Source organism: Sturnira hondurensis, unplaced genomic scaffold (assembly GCF_014824575.4).
Source record: "Sturnira hondurensis isolate 20B ecotype Veracruz unplaced genomic scaffold, ASM1482457v3 Scaffold0014071, whole genome shotgun sequence".
Taxonomy (NCBI): Eukaryota; Metazoa; Chordata; class Mammalia; order Chiroptera; family Phyllostomidae; genus Sturnira; species Sturnira hondurensis.
This window is the reverse complement of record NW_028086702.1, coordinates 91075-108323: the sequence shown is the minus strand read 5'-3', so window position 1 is coordinate 108323 and position 17249 is coordinate 91075. Positions and strand designations below refer to the sequence as shown.

The following is a 17249-nucleotide window of genomic DNA, read 5'->3' as shown; positions in this document are numbered from 1 at the left end:
TCAAAACTGCAAAACTATCTGAATATGATTTCAGTTGGGTTTACCCGAAGGTCATATTACATGCAAGGCAAAGAAGTCACCTCTGATCTATTTTGTATCCCAAATTATGGCCTCCCCTGTAATCTAACCAAACTCACTAAATAAGATTATAATGTGTGAACCAGATAATAACATATAATTATAGGTCCTTACAAATATTAGACAATAACTATTAGTTCAATTAATGAATAAAACTCAATAAAACTGCTATAATCTCTAAAATGTATTACTAACTCCCCCAACCCCCATTTGAACTGTGCTATATTAATCCCTTTTCCCCAACAGAAATATTAAGTTGTAATAAAATCTGTTTGCTCTTCCTTGTTCTAAAATTTGTGTGCCAGAATGTCTCCTTTTCCCTGATTCTTTCACATTCTTTTTAGCTTCAGCCAGTTGAGGTTTCACTGCAGTGCAGGCTGCTTGCTCAGAGCCAGAAGGGTATTTCATGAACATTCACGCACTTGGGAGCCAGAGCTTCTTCAGCTTCACATAGAATTCTGGAGGTTAGAGACACAAAGAACATGCCCTCAACCTATGAATGTTATAAAAACCCAGTCAAGAAACAAATATGAACATTGCTGCAGGTTACAGCATAATAATCACATTCTCAAAGAAAACCAGTGCTTCCAGAATATAATCTATCTTATGTTCTAAAAAGTGTCACTATTCTCAGCTGAAGACCTGGTATTATGGGAAAGAAGAGGTTAAGGAGAACACAGAAAGGAGGAAAAGAATGTTTCATCATGCCGGCCTCTATACAGTGTCAATCAATTGGTAGTAGCCATCCAGAGTCCACCACCTGTGAACTCAAATGCAATTAGATAAATTTTCCTTTAAAAGATTAATGAACTTAGCAAATTTCATATTTGTTCAAAATAGCACACATTATATACACACATATACATACATGTATAATGTGAAATCGGGGGAAAGAGATCAATATGTGGAAATAGCTATATTAATGTTAAAAATGGTTATTGCTTGATGGTAGGATAATGACAATTTTTGTTTGCTAGGTTTTCAAATTTTCTATTATGTAAATAAAAGTTTCCAATCACAAGGGAGACTCCAGAAATTGATTTCTCTTTGGAGTATTTGTCCATTCTTTTTCGACATCCCTAAACTCAAGTAAGGAGCTTGTTTTGGGCCAAGGCTTCCCATCTCACTTGGCATCTAGATTTTCTTGCATTTATCGCAAGACAAGTGTCTGGAAAAACTACTCACACTCTATACCATAGGCAATCCCAATACCTTCTCATGAGCTCTGGGTTTCCCCTCTTTCTGGGATTCAAAAGCTTTCTTACCTTTTGGTAGGCGGGGCACCTGTCCCTCAGGTTTCTGCTTTTTGAGGTTGGGTTTTCTCGACTCTGGCTGTGCCCTGAAGGGTTTATGAAGTAGGGCCCCACGGGACCTTCCGCTTGGCCTTGGCTCCACTGGTAACTCTGCATGGCTACCTCTTGAGGCCCAGCTGCAGGGCACATGCCAGATGGATAGAACACCCCAGTAGGCATCCGGGGATCTGGAAACGCTGGCACGTAAAGCACACCCATTGCTGAGGCTGTCTGGGTCACCTTCTGGGAACCTGCATCTGACCGACGCTGCCTCCTTTTGAGCGGCACCGGGTTCCCCTTCTGCACATTCGGAGGCTTTGTAGCATAACTGAGGCACTTGGCCTGAGACTCCGTCTGGAGGCGCCTTTCGGCCTGGAGCAACTGCCAGCGCACCACTTCGCGCTGGTCCAGCACCTGCTGGAGGTCTTCCTGCGCGCGACGCAACTGCAAAACCAGCGACTCGCGCTCCTCGCGCAGCCGCTGCAGCTGGAAAGCCAGAGACCTGGAGGCGGTCTCTTGCTCTTGAACCTGCTCCTGCAGTCGGCGGACCCTGCGCGCGCGCTGCTCGCGCTGCCTTGCGGCCACGCGCACACCCAAAGCCAGCGCGCTCCAGGCGCAGGCCCTCTTGAGGTTGAACGGCACATGAGGGTCAGTCAAGATGGCCTGAAGCTGGTCTTCTATCTCGTCCCAGGGCCGTTCGCGGAAGGCCAAATAGAATTCCTGGCCGCCGCCATTACTGAGCACCTCTTTATTAATGAACAGGAGTACATCGCTGTAGCGGAAACCGCTTTTAGTGTCCCCTAAAGCCAGGGCCATGGCTGACTCGGCCTAGTCAGCAAACTCCCCGCCTGTGCTGTAGTGGTGGCCACCTACCGATTGGCCCCTCACCTCCTTGCTCAGTCCCACTTCAAGTCTTGCCCAGTCCTGACCTCCTCAGACTCCTCACTTTTTCACCCACTCGTTCTCTTAACAAAGAGTGAAGCCAATTCGCTTACCACACGAACTTCTGCTGGAGGAGACGGGGGTAGCGCGTCCCAGATACGAGCTCTAAGTTGTGCCGCGAGGCGTGTTGGGACCCACCAGCATTGGCAGTACGCCCCCTGCTTGGCGGGAGTGTGGGCGCTCACTGAGCTCTGTCTGGGACCTACGTTTCTTAATACAACGCCTCCTACAGGGTCGGCTGGCTGGGAGGCTGCACAGTAAGCACATTTCATAAGCCAGAAATGATTCTTTGTTTCCGAGAGTTTCTGATCAACAATACTCAGACAAGCGGAATGAATTTCTAACCTGGGAGTTGGATGAGTGAGGGCAAGGAGGACTCTTTTTGGTTCGGCTTCCTCTTCCATAGCTCTCAGTTGCTATATCAAACTTTCGATACAATCTCAAGATGTCTTCACTCTTCCCTTCTCATCCTAAGCAGATAAATTTGGAGTCCCTCTCATGAAGAATCTAGCCCTGGCTGGTGTGGCTCAGTGAATTCAGTGCCCATCTGCAAACTGAAAGGTTGCTGGTTTGATTCCTGGTCAAGGCATGTGCCTGGGTTGCAGGCCAGGTCACCAGTTTGGGGTGTGCAAGAGGCAAATCATGTTTCTCTCCCTCCCTTTCTTCCTTCCTTCCCTTCCTTCCCCTTTCTCTAAAAATAAATAAAATCTTTTTTTTTAATCTAAAAAAAAGAAAAGAAAATTCAGCAACTGAGCCACAAAGGCCTTGAGATTTCCTTGCTAAGCCCTATCTTCACACTCTAGATCCCAGTTCTTCCTGTTCCTTTGCCTCAAGGACTTCAATACAGCTACTTTCCCTGTGTTTCCAGCACCTCCCCCATTTCCGGTGTTAGTGAGTACTTTTTCTCCATATAGTAAAACTGTTCAAGTTCCCTATGATTTTAGAATAATTTCCTCCCTCTATTCTATGTCCTGGCCTTTCTCTCTTCTTGTTGGAAAGTAGTCTATACTATGTCCACTTCATTATGTTTCACCATTTAAGCTGTTGCACTTTGGTTTTTGCCCCCCAGTAAATTTAATGAAAATTCTCTGATAAGGTCACCAGAAGTCTCTACCCCAGTACAAGAGCTACTGGATACTTTGAAAGTTAGTTTTCACAGAATTTTTCAATGGGGTTTGATTCTGTTGAAAATTCCATCTTTGACATTCCATCCTGTCTTTGTTTCTGTGACATCACATTCTACTGATGTTTCTCCTATCACTCTGCCTTATTTTGCTCAGTTTCTTTGAATTGCTTGTTCTTCTTCGGCCCAGGGCCCCAAAGTTGGTGTTTCCTCAGTTTTGTCCTCAGAACTCTTCTTTTTTTCATTATATATGCTCTTCTTGGATAAGCTTATTCACTTTCATAATTTTAAATACTACCTCTATCACGACTGTGTATTTCCAACTTAGACTCTCTCTTTCTAAAATTTTATTTTTCAATTACACTTTACATTCAATATTATTTTGTGTTAGTTGCAGGTGGACAGCATAGTGCTTAGACAATCATGTACTTCACAAAATGTTCCCCCGACATTTTCAATACCCTCTGGGCACCCATACGTACTTATTACAATGTTATTGACTATATTCCCTATGCTGTACTTTACATCCCTGTGACTATTTTGTGACTACCAATTTGTATTTCTCAATTTCTTCACCTCTTTCACCCAGAGCCTCAAACCCCCTTCCCTCTGTTAATCACCAGTCCAGTCTCAGTGTTTATGAGTCTGTTTCTATTTTGTTTGTTTATTTTTATTCTTTAGATTAACATATAAGTGAAATCATGTGGTACTTGTCTTTCTCTGACTGACCTATTTGACTAAGCATAATACAGTCTAGGTCCCCCATGTTATGGCAAATGGTAAGATTTCATTGTGTTTTATGGCTCAGTAATATTCCATTGTATAAATGTACCACCACTATTTTTTATCCACTTGTCTGTTGGGCACTTGGGTAGCCTCCATATCTTGGTTACTGTAAATAATGCTGCAGTGAATATGGGGGGAGCATATATTGTTCTGATTTATTGTTTTGGGTTTATTCAGATACCCAGAAGTGGAATATCTGGGTAATAAGACAGTTCCATTCTTAATTTTTTGCAGTGGTTGCACCAGTCTGCATTCCCACCAACAGTGAACGAGGGTTCACTTTTCTCCTCATCCTTGCCAACACTTCTCAATTGTTAATTTATTGATGATGGCCATTCTGCCAGATGTGAGATTATATCTCATTGTTGCATTAATTTGCATTTCTCTGAGGATTAGTGACATTGAGCATCCTCTCATATGTCTATTGGCCATCTGCATTTCCTCTTTGGAGAAGTGTCTATTCATGTCTTCTGCCCAGTTTTAATTGGATTGTTTGGGGAGGCTGGTGTTGAGTTGTATGAGTTCTTTATAAACTTTGGGTATTAAGCCCTTATCAACGTATCATTGGTGAATATCTTCTCACATTCAGTAGGTTCTTTTCATTTTGTTTGGGTATTTCACTGTGCAAAAACTTATTTTGATGTAGTACTATTTATTTATTTTTACTTTTGTTTCCCTTGCCCAAGGAGATATATCAGAAACAAATATTGCTAAGAGAAATGTCTGAGATTTTTACTGCTTATGTTTTTCCCTAGGAGTTTAATGGTTTCAAGTCTTACACTGAAGTCTTTTTTAAAAAAACATATAAAGATTTTATTTGTTTATTTTCAGAAAGAGGGGAAAGGAGGGAGAAAGAGGAGAGAAACATCAATGAGTGGTTGCTTCTCACACACCCCCTACTGGGGACCTGGCCAGCAACCCAGTCTGCCCTGACCAGAAATTGAACCAGTGACCTTTCTGCTCACAGGCCTGCACTCAATCCACTGAGCCACACCAGCCAGGGCTAAACCTTTAATCCATTTGAGTTTATTCTTGTGTATGGGGTAAGAAGTGATCTAGTTTGTGCAGGGGATTAAGTATATAAATAGGGATAACAGTTTGGAAGTTGTTGCAGTTGACCCAACAAGAAATAGTCATGATTTGACTTAGTCTAAAGCAGTGTTAGTGGATATGGACACATGGAGAGAGAGAATATGTTTTGGGAGTAAAATTAACAGGTATTTAGCTTGTTTCTATGGGGGTTGTAAAAACTGAGGGAAAGAAAGTAGACAAGAATGACTCCTAGTATTTAGGTTTGAACAATAAGTAGGTAGATGGTGGCACCATTTCTGAGATAGAGAAGAAAGCAAAAAGCAAGAGTACTGTTTCAGAGATGTGGTTTGTGATCTCTTCTAGTGATCTGGTCTGGAGGACAGGGGAGAAATTGAGTTGAAAATGTAAATTTGGAAATCAGTAGTGAATTGATGGTGTTTAACAATCAGGAACTTGAATATGATCCCCTTGGAAGAGAGATGAGTAGAAAACAGAGGACTGAGGACTGAGGCACTACAGTTTACAGAAGCACAGAGTGTAGTTAGTTATTGAAGGATGAAAATTATTCCATGCTAATTCCTGTTAACCTATATGCCATTTCAGCCAAAAATATGAAAAGCTCCCCGGCTCATTTTGTATAGCCATTAAAATATAATATTCAGCCCTGGCTGGTGTGGCTCAGTGGATTGAGCTCTGGCCTGTGAACCAAAGGGTCGCTGGTTCGATTCCCAGTCAGGGCACATGCATGGGTTGTAGGCCAGGTCCCCAACAACAGGCACGTGAGAGGCAACCACACATTGATGTTTCTCTCTCACTTTCTTCCTCCCTTCCCCTCTCTAAAGAAATAAAATTTAAAAAAAAAATAATAGTCAATGAGAAGAAGATATTACCAAAAAGAATGTTGTTTACAAATATATCTGCAAAGAGGTTATGCTAACATTTCTATGTTACTTTTGGTTAAAATCCAAGAGCAATTTTTTATTGTGATGTTCTTGCACTATACACTAAGAATTATAATAACTTTTAAATGTACATTGCAAAAAGTTAAACATGTGTATTGTTAGTTAAAAGTGTATATTCCACACCACAGGAAAAGATGGACAGTTCTTCAGTTCATTTTGTGAAGCCAGTACAATTTTAATAGCCAATGAGAAAAAAACAGTGTATAAAATAATATAGTATACAATATACTGACCCTTCTGCAAAAATTCTACATAAAATATCTGAAAAGGGGCTGTATTTACATTCCTGTGGCAGATGTGAGTTGATTAATAGCTAACAGCAAATCCTACTTTCTTCCTTACTAACAGAACCTCTAACATTGCTTATACAGTGATGTGTCAGCTCTGGGAAGTGTCTCATGATTGGTCTCAGCCAATCTTGTTTTCCTTTGTCAATTATTGGTTTAGGGGTGGGCATATAAACTGGTGCTGGTCAATAAGACATATCAGAGCATTTTCTGGGGGCTACCAGGAAGGATTTCCCTTTGTAAGAGTTAGAGGACCAATGAAGTGAATGAACACCTTCCACCACAGGCCCTCATCCTTGTAATGCTAGTATGAGGAGGTGTTGTTTAGAGCTGCAGTAGTTACCTTGAGACCATGAGGAGAAACATGGTAGACATCTGTTGTGACCATTATGCTGAAACAGGGTGAACCCCCACCCCAAATTTGGTTCACATGTCAAGTCTGATGATACCACATACACACTAAGAGGATGGAAACTATTTATTACTTACATAATGGACTTTCTGGGGATAGCAGCCAGGCCTTCCAGGTTGGTCCAAAAGTGGTTTGAGAAACCATAGAAAGGAAACTGGCTTGGGATTTTAATTGTGTTTATGGTTGGGGCTGGGGTGGCAGTTGCTGTGTATGGACAGGCTTATGTGATTTGAAACTCCTGCTGGCACCAAAGCAGTAAGTACTCAGGCTTTCTTATTAGCTTGCCCAGATGTGGGAGCACAGGAGAGAGTGAAGGTTGAATAGACACTTTTCCAAAGATGGTGTTAAATGGCTAACAGGTACGTGAAAAGATGTTCAACATTACTAATCATCATCAGATGCAAATCAAACCTACAACAAGCTATCTATGCACTCCAGTTAGCATGGCTACTATCACAGAAAAACAGAAAATAGCAAGTGATTGCAAGCTTGTGCAGAAATTGAAATCCTTGTTCACTGTTAGGAGGATTATAAAATGGTGCCACTGCTATGGAATAAAGTACTGAGGTTCTTCAACAAATTAAAAATAGAACAATCATGTGATCCAGCAGTCCCACTTCTGATTATATATCCAGATGAATTGAAAGCAGAATCTCCAAGAGGTTTGTACACTCATGCTTACAGTAGTACCATTCAAAATATCCAAGAGGTAGATGCAACCCAAATATCTATTGGTGAATGAATGTATAAACAAAGTGTGGTATATACACACAATCAAATACTATTTAGCTTAAAAAGAAAGAAATCCTGTCACATGATACAATATGGATGAACTTTGAGGACCTTATGTTAAGTGAAATAAGCCAGACACAAAAAGACAAGACATACTGTATGATTCCACTTATGAGATATTTAAATTTATTGAAATAGAAGTAGAATGGTTTTGCCAGGGGCTAAGGAGATGGGGGAAGTAGAGTTGTTTAATGGGTATAAAGTTTCAGATTTGCAAGATCTGAAGGTTTGTTTCACAACAATGTGAATATACTGAACATTACTGAACTATACATTTAAAATGGTTAAGGTATTAAATTTTATGTTATGTTTATTTTTCTATAATAAAAACTATCTTAAAGAAATAATCAGAAGTATGCAAAGAGATTTTTTGCACAAGAATGTTCATTGCTATATGCTTTGTAATATCAATGAAAAATAGGTAACAATTTTTTTTAAGATTTTATTTATTTATTTATCTTTAGAGGGGAAGGAGAGGGAGAGAAACATCAATGTATGGTTGCCTTTTGTGCGTCCCCTGCTGGGAGTTGGCCTGCAGGGAACCAGCCTGCAACCCAGGCATGTGCCCTGACTGGGAATCAAACCGCGATCCTCTGGTTCACAGGCCCGCGCTTAATCCACTGAGCTACACCAGCCAGGGCAAAAAATAGGTAACAAATTTAATGCACAATTTGAAATTGACTAAATAAACTTTGATGCATCCATACTCTGAATAGAACATAATACTATTTAGTTACTAAAAATCATGTACCAGCTCTCTCTTCCCACCATCCAAGATGCTGAAGGGAAAGAAAGCTAAGGGGGGGGGGGGAGGTGGCTCTGCCCCTGCTGTCATGAAGAAGCAGGAGGCCAAGAAGGTGGTGAATCCCCTTTTTGGGAAAAGGCCTAAGAATTTTGTCATCAGACAAGACATGGAACCCAAAAGGGACCTCACCCACTTTGTCAAATGGCTTTGCTACATTCAACTGCAGAATCAATGGGCTATTCTCTATAAGTTTCTGAAAGTGCCTCCTGCCATTAACCAGTTCACCCAGGCCTTGAGTACCAAACAACTATGCAGCTGCTCAAGCTGGCCCACAAGTACTGACCAGAGACAAAGCAAGAGAAGAAGCAAAGATTGCTGGCCCAGGGCAGAGAAGAAGATGCTGGCAAAGGGGATGTCCCACCAAGAGGCCACCTGACCTTTGAGCAGGAGTTAACACTGTCACCACCCTGGTGGAGAACAAGAAGCTGGTAGTGGTTGCACACAATATGGATCCCATTGATCTGGTTATCTCACTGCCGGCCCTGTGCAGAAGATGGGCGTAAAACTCATTGTGGTTTTAATTTGCATCTCTCTTACTGCTAGAGATGTTGAGCATTTTTTCATATGCCTATGGGCTTTCTGTATGTCCTCTTTGGAGAAGTGTCTTTTTTGGTTCATCGCCTGTTTTGTAATAGGATTATTTGTCTTCCTGTTATTGAGTCATATGAATTCTTTATATATTTTGAAGATTAAACCCTTGTTCAATATATCATTGGCAATATGTTATCCCACACAGTCAGTTCCCTTTCCGTTTTGCTGATGGTTTCTTTAGCTGTGCAGAAGCTTTTTAATTTGATGTAATCCCATTTGTTTATTTTTCCCTTTATTTTCTTACCCTAGGAGATACATCAGCAAAAATATTGCTACATGAGATATCTGAAATTTTACTGCCATTTTATTGTTCATAGTTTTGATCTTATTTTTCTTAAATAGGCCCCTTAAAATTTCATATAATAGTTGTTTAGTGATGATGAACTCCTTTAGTTATTTCTTATCCCAGAAGCTGCTCATACTATCCTTGGGTTTTTAAAAAATTTTTGCTTTCTTCTTGTTGCTCTGATTGGTTGTTTTTTGCTTCCTTATGTTCCAAGTCATTGATTACATTCTCAGCTTCATCCACTCTGCTGTTGTTTTCCTGTAAATGGGTCTTTATTTCAATTAGTGAATCCTTCACTTCTGACTGGATCCTTTTTATGCTGCTGAGGTTCTCACTAAGTTCCTTGAGCATCCTTATAATGAATGTTTTGAACTCTGCATCTGATAGATTGCTTATCTCCCCTTTGTTTAGTTCTTTCTCTGGAGTTTTGATCTGTCCTTTCATTTTTGTCTCCTCATTTTGGCAGCCTCACTGTGTTTGTTTTTATTATTAGGTAGGGATGCTATGACTCTGTATTTTGGTAGTGTGGCCTAATGTAGTAGGTGCCCTGTAGGGTCCAGTGGCACAGTCTCCCCATCACCCATGATGGGTACTCAAGCTGTGCCCTTTTGTGGGCTGAGTACACCCTCGTCTTGTAGTTGAACCTCGATTACTGTTGGCAGGTCAAGGAGAGGGATTTACCCAGGTCGGTCTGCTGTAAGGATTGGCTGCGACTACTGACCAGCAACCTCCACCCTCTGTGGAGGATCATCTAGACAGGGTCACAGTGACAGTGCTCTGGTGTGGTCTGTAGCAGTCCACTGGTAACACAGGCCCTGGAGTTTCCCAGGTGGTGCAAACCAAGGTCAGCCCTCATCTGTGTTTTGCCCCAGGGCCATGCTGCCTAGGCTATAAAGCGATCTGAGATGTCTGCTACTTGAGATGTACTTGGAGATTCCCAGGCAAAGCCAAGGTGTGACTCTAGGCTGGTTGCTGCTAGTGCCATGCCCAGGACCACTTATCAATGTTATGTGGGCTGGGAACTCACCGAGGCTAGCTGTTGCTTGTTTGAAAGGATTTAGGAAGTTGTGAAGCATGAATCAAGACCAGCCATTCATATGGAAAAGCTACTGTGAACATCTGTAAGTTGGGTGGGATGGAGCTTCCGAGGATCTCCAGGGCAGGGCAAGAAGTGTTAGCCAGGCTGATGGAGTCTCAGATATGGCATTCACCAGCCTACTCTGTGACTCTGCCTGCCTGTCTGGGAGTGAGCTGTCCCTAAGTTCTCACTATGATACCAGACACTTCAGTTCCTCACAATATCCTACTAGTGCCTTTCAATCTGCTCCCTCAGTGCTTGAGATCAGAGGGAGTGAGTCTGAATAAGCTTGTGTGTGGGTTCTTTAAGAGGAACAGGTTGGGACTCCAGAAGCTTCTTGCACCGACTCAATCCCTGCTGGTTTTTGCAGCTAGAAGTTATGGTGACTTATCTTTCTGGCACTGAACCCTGGGCTGGGAGGCCTGGTGTGGGACTGGGATTCCTTATTCCTGAGGTACCCCTTGTGAATTTTTATACACCATGAGTGATTATGGCTTTAGCCTATTCTGCCTCTCCATCCCTCCTACCAATCTGGATGGATGTGGTTTCTTTAATTCCATAGCTGTCAGATTTCTATTCACCTTGAGTTCTGACAGTTTTGAATGATGATTATTCTATAAATTAGTTGTAATTTTGATGTGGATGTGTGAGGAGGCCTGATGTTTTTACCTATTCTGCCATCTTTTTAAAAAATATATTATTTATTTATTTATTTTTACAGAGAGGGGAAGGGAAGAAGAGTGGGAGAGAAACATCAATGTGTGGTTTCCTCTCATGTGTCCCCTACTGGGGACCTGACCTGCAACCCAGGCATGTGCCCTGACTGGGAATCGAACCAGTGACCCTTTGCTTCACAGGCCCGTGCTCAATCCACTGAGCTACACCAGCCAGGGCCCTATTCTGTCATCTTGACCAGAAGTTTCAGCTCTTACATTTAGATTTTTATTCATTTGAGGTTAATTTTTGTATCTAGTATGAGATTTGTGTCCAAATTTTTTTTTTTGGCATGTGGATTGTTACAGCACTATTTGTTGAGGAGAATATTCTTTGATTATTGAATGGATGTAGCTTCATTTTCAAAAATCAACTGGCCTTGGGCTTATGGGTTTATTTCTAGACTCTCAGTTTCATTCCATTGATCTATTTATCTATCCTTATGACAGCTCCACACTGTTTTAATTACTCTAGCTTTGTGGTAAATTTTGAAATTGACGTATGAGCCTTCTAGATTTGTTCTTGTTTTTTAAGTTTATTTTGGCTTTTTTTTGGTTCCTTACATTTCTATTACCTTGTCAGTTTCTGAATAAAAGAGAAAGTTGGATTTTTTTTTAAATTTTATTTATTTATTTTAGCGGGACAGGAAGATAGGGAGATAGAGAGGAATAGAACCATCAATATGTGGTTACCTCTCATGTGCCCCCTATTGGGGACCTGGCCTGCAACCCAGGCATGTGCCCTGACTGGGAATCTAACCGGCGACTCACTGGCACTCAGTCCACTGAACTATACCATCCAGGGTGGAAGTTGGAATTTTGAAAGGATTGTGTTGAAGTTGTAATTCAATTTTGGGAGTATTGACATGTTAGCAACATTAATCTTCCAATCCAGGCATTCCCCAACCTCCAGGCCACTGACCAGTACTGGTCTGGACCTATTAGGAACCAGGCCTCACAGCAGGGTGTGAACTTGAATGTAATGCACGTGAAACATCCAAGAACCATCCCCCACCCCCAATCCATGGAAAAAATTGTCTTCCATGAAATTGGCGCCTGCTGCCAAAAAGGTTGGAGACTGCTGTTCTAATCAATGAGCACAGATGTCTTTCCATTTATTTTGTTCTTTAATTTACTTCAAAACTACTATGTAGGGTTTTTTTTTTTGCACAAGTCTTGCATTTTTTGTTAATCTTTTTCTAAGCATTTTATTATTTTATGCTATTGTAAATGTAATTGTTTTGTTATTTTAACTTTGGAATTGTTCACTGCCTGTATATGGAAAGACAGCTGATTTTTGTATCCTGGTCTTTTATCTTATGACCTTATTTTTAGCTCTAATGCTGTTTTAGTGCATTCCTTGGGGTTTCCTGTGTACATATCATCAGCTAGAGGATTAGGGGAGTGGGAAAGGATGTTATCCTCATCCTGCTTCTTATCTATGAACACGTTTGTTCCTGATGTAATCAAATACTTTCCTGATTCAAGTGAACTGTTTTGTGATGGCTGTATTGTTCTGTTCTGGAAAGAAAATGTTTTATATAAGCCAGACTTCTAATACCGAATTAAATTGTAGAATTTTCTCTGGTAAAAACAATGCAGAGTAAATTAAGGTGGCTTCTTCTTCTGTCTTTCCACCTCCCTTTTCTTCCAAGAAAAAATAGTTGACAAAATACTAGGGTGGAGTGAAAGAACTCTTCTTTGGACATCTTAATGTTAAAACCGTGAAAAGATTTTAGTCTAAAAGTTCTGATACAACCATAAGTAAGTGTAGGATTTGACAGAACACTATTTGACAAAAATGTAGTAGGCATCTATTATATTTCCTACTTCACATCCCTTCACCCTTTTTGGTAATATCACTTCAGTTTTCCTCAGGAGGATCATCTCTCCCTGACTGTCAGTCCAGGCAGGTTGAGTGGTAGTGATATCACCTCAAGCCTGGCCAATTAGAAAAGTTTCTCCCTGTGGCCATAGAGATTGGTTCAGGGATGGGCACAGAATCCAATGAAAGTCACTGAGAGGGTCAGAATTTTTATTTGAACTGTTAGGGAAGAGAAGCTATCTTTTCAAGTGGACATTAGCCTTTAAGGAGCTAGGTCTGGCAATGATTGCCTTTGTGTGAAGTCTGTCTTGACTTATGGAGCCTGAGAACGAAGCCAACATAATGGAGAGCAGAATTGAGAGACAGAAAGAGATTGGTTCCTGATGACATCTTTGAGTTTCTGGACCTCGCTATGCCTGAAGCCAAAGTACACTTGGACTTTTCAGTTATGTAATTCAGTAAATGTCCTTTTATCTTTAAGTCGAGTTTTTTCAATTTATTTATCACTTGCAAACAAGAGTTCTAAATAGTATACCCAAGGATACAAGATTAAGAAAGAATGAAGGAGGATTGAGGGAATGAATATTAAAGATTAGAGAAAAGAGTTTTTACAATGGTAAAGCCTAATGCCACTGACCCCATATCCAGAGAGCAGAGTATGCATGAAGATAAAATTGCCCAATCACTGGAGTTGGTTCAGCAGATGTGTCTGGCAATGTACCAGGCTCCAAGAAGTCTGCCCATGGAACCACCACTGGGTGGCTGTTTTAGATATCACCTGTTTGCCCCTCCAAATGCACTCTCTACCCTTCACTCCACTTTCTTCCTTGGGTGGTTGACCTATATGGACATCAGTGATCTTCCTTTCCTCTGGCTTTTGGTTGGGTTTGGTGAATTTACCATCAGGAGATCAGTGGGAAGGAGAAAAATTAAACCAAGGGGTTTATTCTCATATTTCCCTCACTGCAAGATCTCCTTGGATTAGTTTAGTCCTTCCACAAGGTCACCACTTCTCTCAAGGTAGTCAACTGTACTAAACTCAGTCTTTTCAGGCTCTGGGAACCACTTCGTATCCCTGTCCCTGAGGGTCTAGGGAAGGCAAGAGTTGAGCTTACACTAGCTTGGGTTATTGTGCTATTCTTTGTGGTTCCCTACATCTATACATTTATATGTAACCTGTTTGTAAATAATCCCTCTTTTAATTTTTCCATTTCATCAAGTGTATTGGGTTGGCCAAAAAGTCCATTTAGTTTTTTCCATAAAATAAAAGACACACTTTTCATTTTCACCAACAACTTTATTGACTTGGATATTTTGAGTGTGTTGACCATCTCCCAGGTACTATAATGTTGATTGTTCTCAATTAATGTCTCAATTTGATCACTATCAACTTCAACTTGTCTACCAGACCGTGGCGCTTCCTCCAGCTAGAAATCTCCAGCAGGAAACTTTGCAAACCACTTTTGATATGTTTGATTGGTCATGGCACCTTCTTCATACACTGCACAAATCTCTTTTTTGCATTTCAGTTGCATTTTTCCCTTTTGTGAAATAATAAAGCATAATATGCCAAAAATGTTGCATATTTTCTTTCATCTTCAATATTAAAACGGGTACTCAAAAATTCACCAATTTTGATAACTTTTTAAGTGCATGCTGATAGGACAGCTGTCACAATACAATCTAACAAAATTGTTTCAAATGAAGTTAAAGACAACTGAGCACTACTAGAGCCATCTTACAGAAGAAAACAAATGAAATTTTTGGCCAACCCAATACTATTTTTTGTTGGAACCCTGACTGATGCTCTGCCCATGCAGGAGTCTGCAAGGAAGCACATCTTGAAAATTAAGCTGCTAGATTGAGAGCCTGTCACATTCTTCTTAAACTGTTTGGATCCCTCTGTCAGCTTTTCTTCCCTCTTACCCTGAAACTAAAGAACTTTGTGAAATAGGCAGGACTATTCAGCCTTTCAACTCCTTTTTCCTTGCCATTTGCCTTCATCCATCCTATTTCTCCCCCACTTCTCAACACACACACACACACACACACACACACACCCCCCTCTATTTTCTGCCTGGATAAAGTCATAAAGTAAATCACATTTCTATATGATTTGGTTAGATTACTTCATCATATTTGAATATTTTAAGAGGAAGTCAGTAAGGAAAATGATTCTAACAAAAAACCTAGATGGGGGAAAATATATTTAACATCATGGACCTCCCCCCAATGAAACCATATCAGCCTAGGAGACCTTAGGAGGAGGCCAGGGCAGCTTCCAAGGAAAGAAGGCATCCCTACTGCATCCTTGTCTCTGAGTAAAACAAGGGTTTGGAAGTATTTCTGTCATTAATTGCAGTTACCACTAGAGATTTGCTTTGTAAGACAGTTTGTGGCCAGATGTGCACTGAAGTCACTTAGTCAATCTTTCATCAAACAATTGAAGTTTCTTTTGGATTTTGTTTTCTTCCCACCACTTTAAACTTTCTCTTAGTATTCCTCTCCTATGAAAATGCATAGAATGACCTATACCTGGACTGAACCTTGATGAAGAAAGGAAGTTTACTCTGCCAAAGTGGTCTTTTGAAAACCCAGAGCATTGAGACTGTAAAAGGAATAATGCTCAGAATGAAACAACATTTAGTTTCATTCTCTTGTGGCTAAACCCCAAGAGCTGAAAAAAGGTCTGGGGGGGATGAGAAAAAGTCTGAAATTAATAGGCTGTCAGTTGTCAAGCTTTCCACTCACATAGCTTCTCAATATTCCTGTGGGAAAATCAGCATGGTACAGTCTAGAAAGAGAAAATCATACACTTCTTTTTTATATCCATTTATTGTTGTCAACAAGTCACCAAGACAATACTAATGTTTTTTTCATGAGATTTTCAGAAAATAAATGCCTAAGAAAGACTAATTTAGGATAATGATTTCAGAAGGGTGAGGGGTAAAAAGTAATAAGTTTAAGCATGGACAAAACCACAAGGGCAGTTTGAAGTAGTATTTCTCATTAAAAATCAAGTAAAACCAAGTGCATTGCAACAAATTGTATACAAATCAAATACTGGTACAGCACTGTATGAGGGACTATTTAATCCACCAGAAGTTATTGAACTGTTAGAATTCAATTTTAGTTATCATATTATAATATCCAGTTCTATAAAATAAAGGTATTTGTTCATGTCCCAATTGACAACCCAAACTATCCTAGTACTTTTCAATACTTCTTTGAAACTGTGGAAATGATGGATTCCATTGAATGAGAAATACTGTATGCCAAAAGATTCATAATTCCTTGTCTGTTTAATAGTTAATGTATTTAACAGGACAATATATCATTATATATAAAGTATAGCACCAATAGTTGAATTCCTGTGAAATGTTAACTATTATAACTCAAATTTGACATATGTTTCAAAATGTTTGGGATATCATTCATTGATTTATTAAAAGATGGTACCTCCTGGTAAGCAGCAGCTCAGAGTAGAAAGAGCACTGGACCTGGAGTCAGATGCAATGCAGGTTGTTTTCACTAAATGCTCTCTACTTTCCTTTCCAGATTTAATGTTATTATATTTTACTACTGAATCTTGAAAATTTATTTGAGGTGAATTTTAAATGGTTTTCAAGTTGTTGTCTTCAAGCATCTTATTTTTTAAGGTTAGTTTTAAAAATGAAATTTGGTAAGAAAAGGGGCTGAGAGGAGACGGTTTCATTTTTTTTGTATTTTCCACAGATCTGCTGTTGTATATCGTTTATTACTTGTTAATAGTGGTCATCCCCCCTTCTACTCTGTTGTTAAGAGATGGCAGGTATCTGGGAAGGAGATTCCAAAGAGCAATAGCCTTTTTGCCACAAAGGCAAGAGAAAAACACTATGTGAGAAACTAGATTGGTGTGATGTGGTTACATAACTGGCTCAAATTCCCAAAATTAAATAGTTTAGAATTTTTTAAGAGAGTTCACTAAAGCAGATATTGCTTTTGTTCTCAGATTTCCTTCTCCCCAACCCAGCTAGTATTTACATTTCCACATCAATGTCTGACCAATAGAAATCACAAGCCTAGAATGTTCAAAATTGATCTCAACATCTTCCTATCCAATCCTGTTTCTCTCTTCTATTCCCAGTCTTGATCAACATTATCATCATCCCACTGGCTAGAATGACTCCTCCCTCTCCCTCATTGCCCATTTCCCAGTCTTATCCCTCTCCAATCCACCCTTCACATTGTGGCTGCCAAAGTGCT

At 40.2% G+C, this 17249-nt stretch overlaps 1 pseudogene; it reads left to right on the top strand.

The window, feature by feature from the left end:
• Positions 1–8383: 8383 nt before the first annotated feature.
• LOC118998369 (60S ribosomal protein L7a-like) lies at positions 8384–9014 on the top strand (annotated as a pseudogene).
• The last annotated feature ends 8235 nt before the right edge of the window (positions 9015–17249 follow it).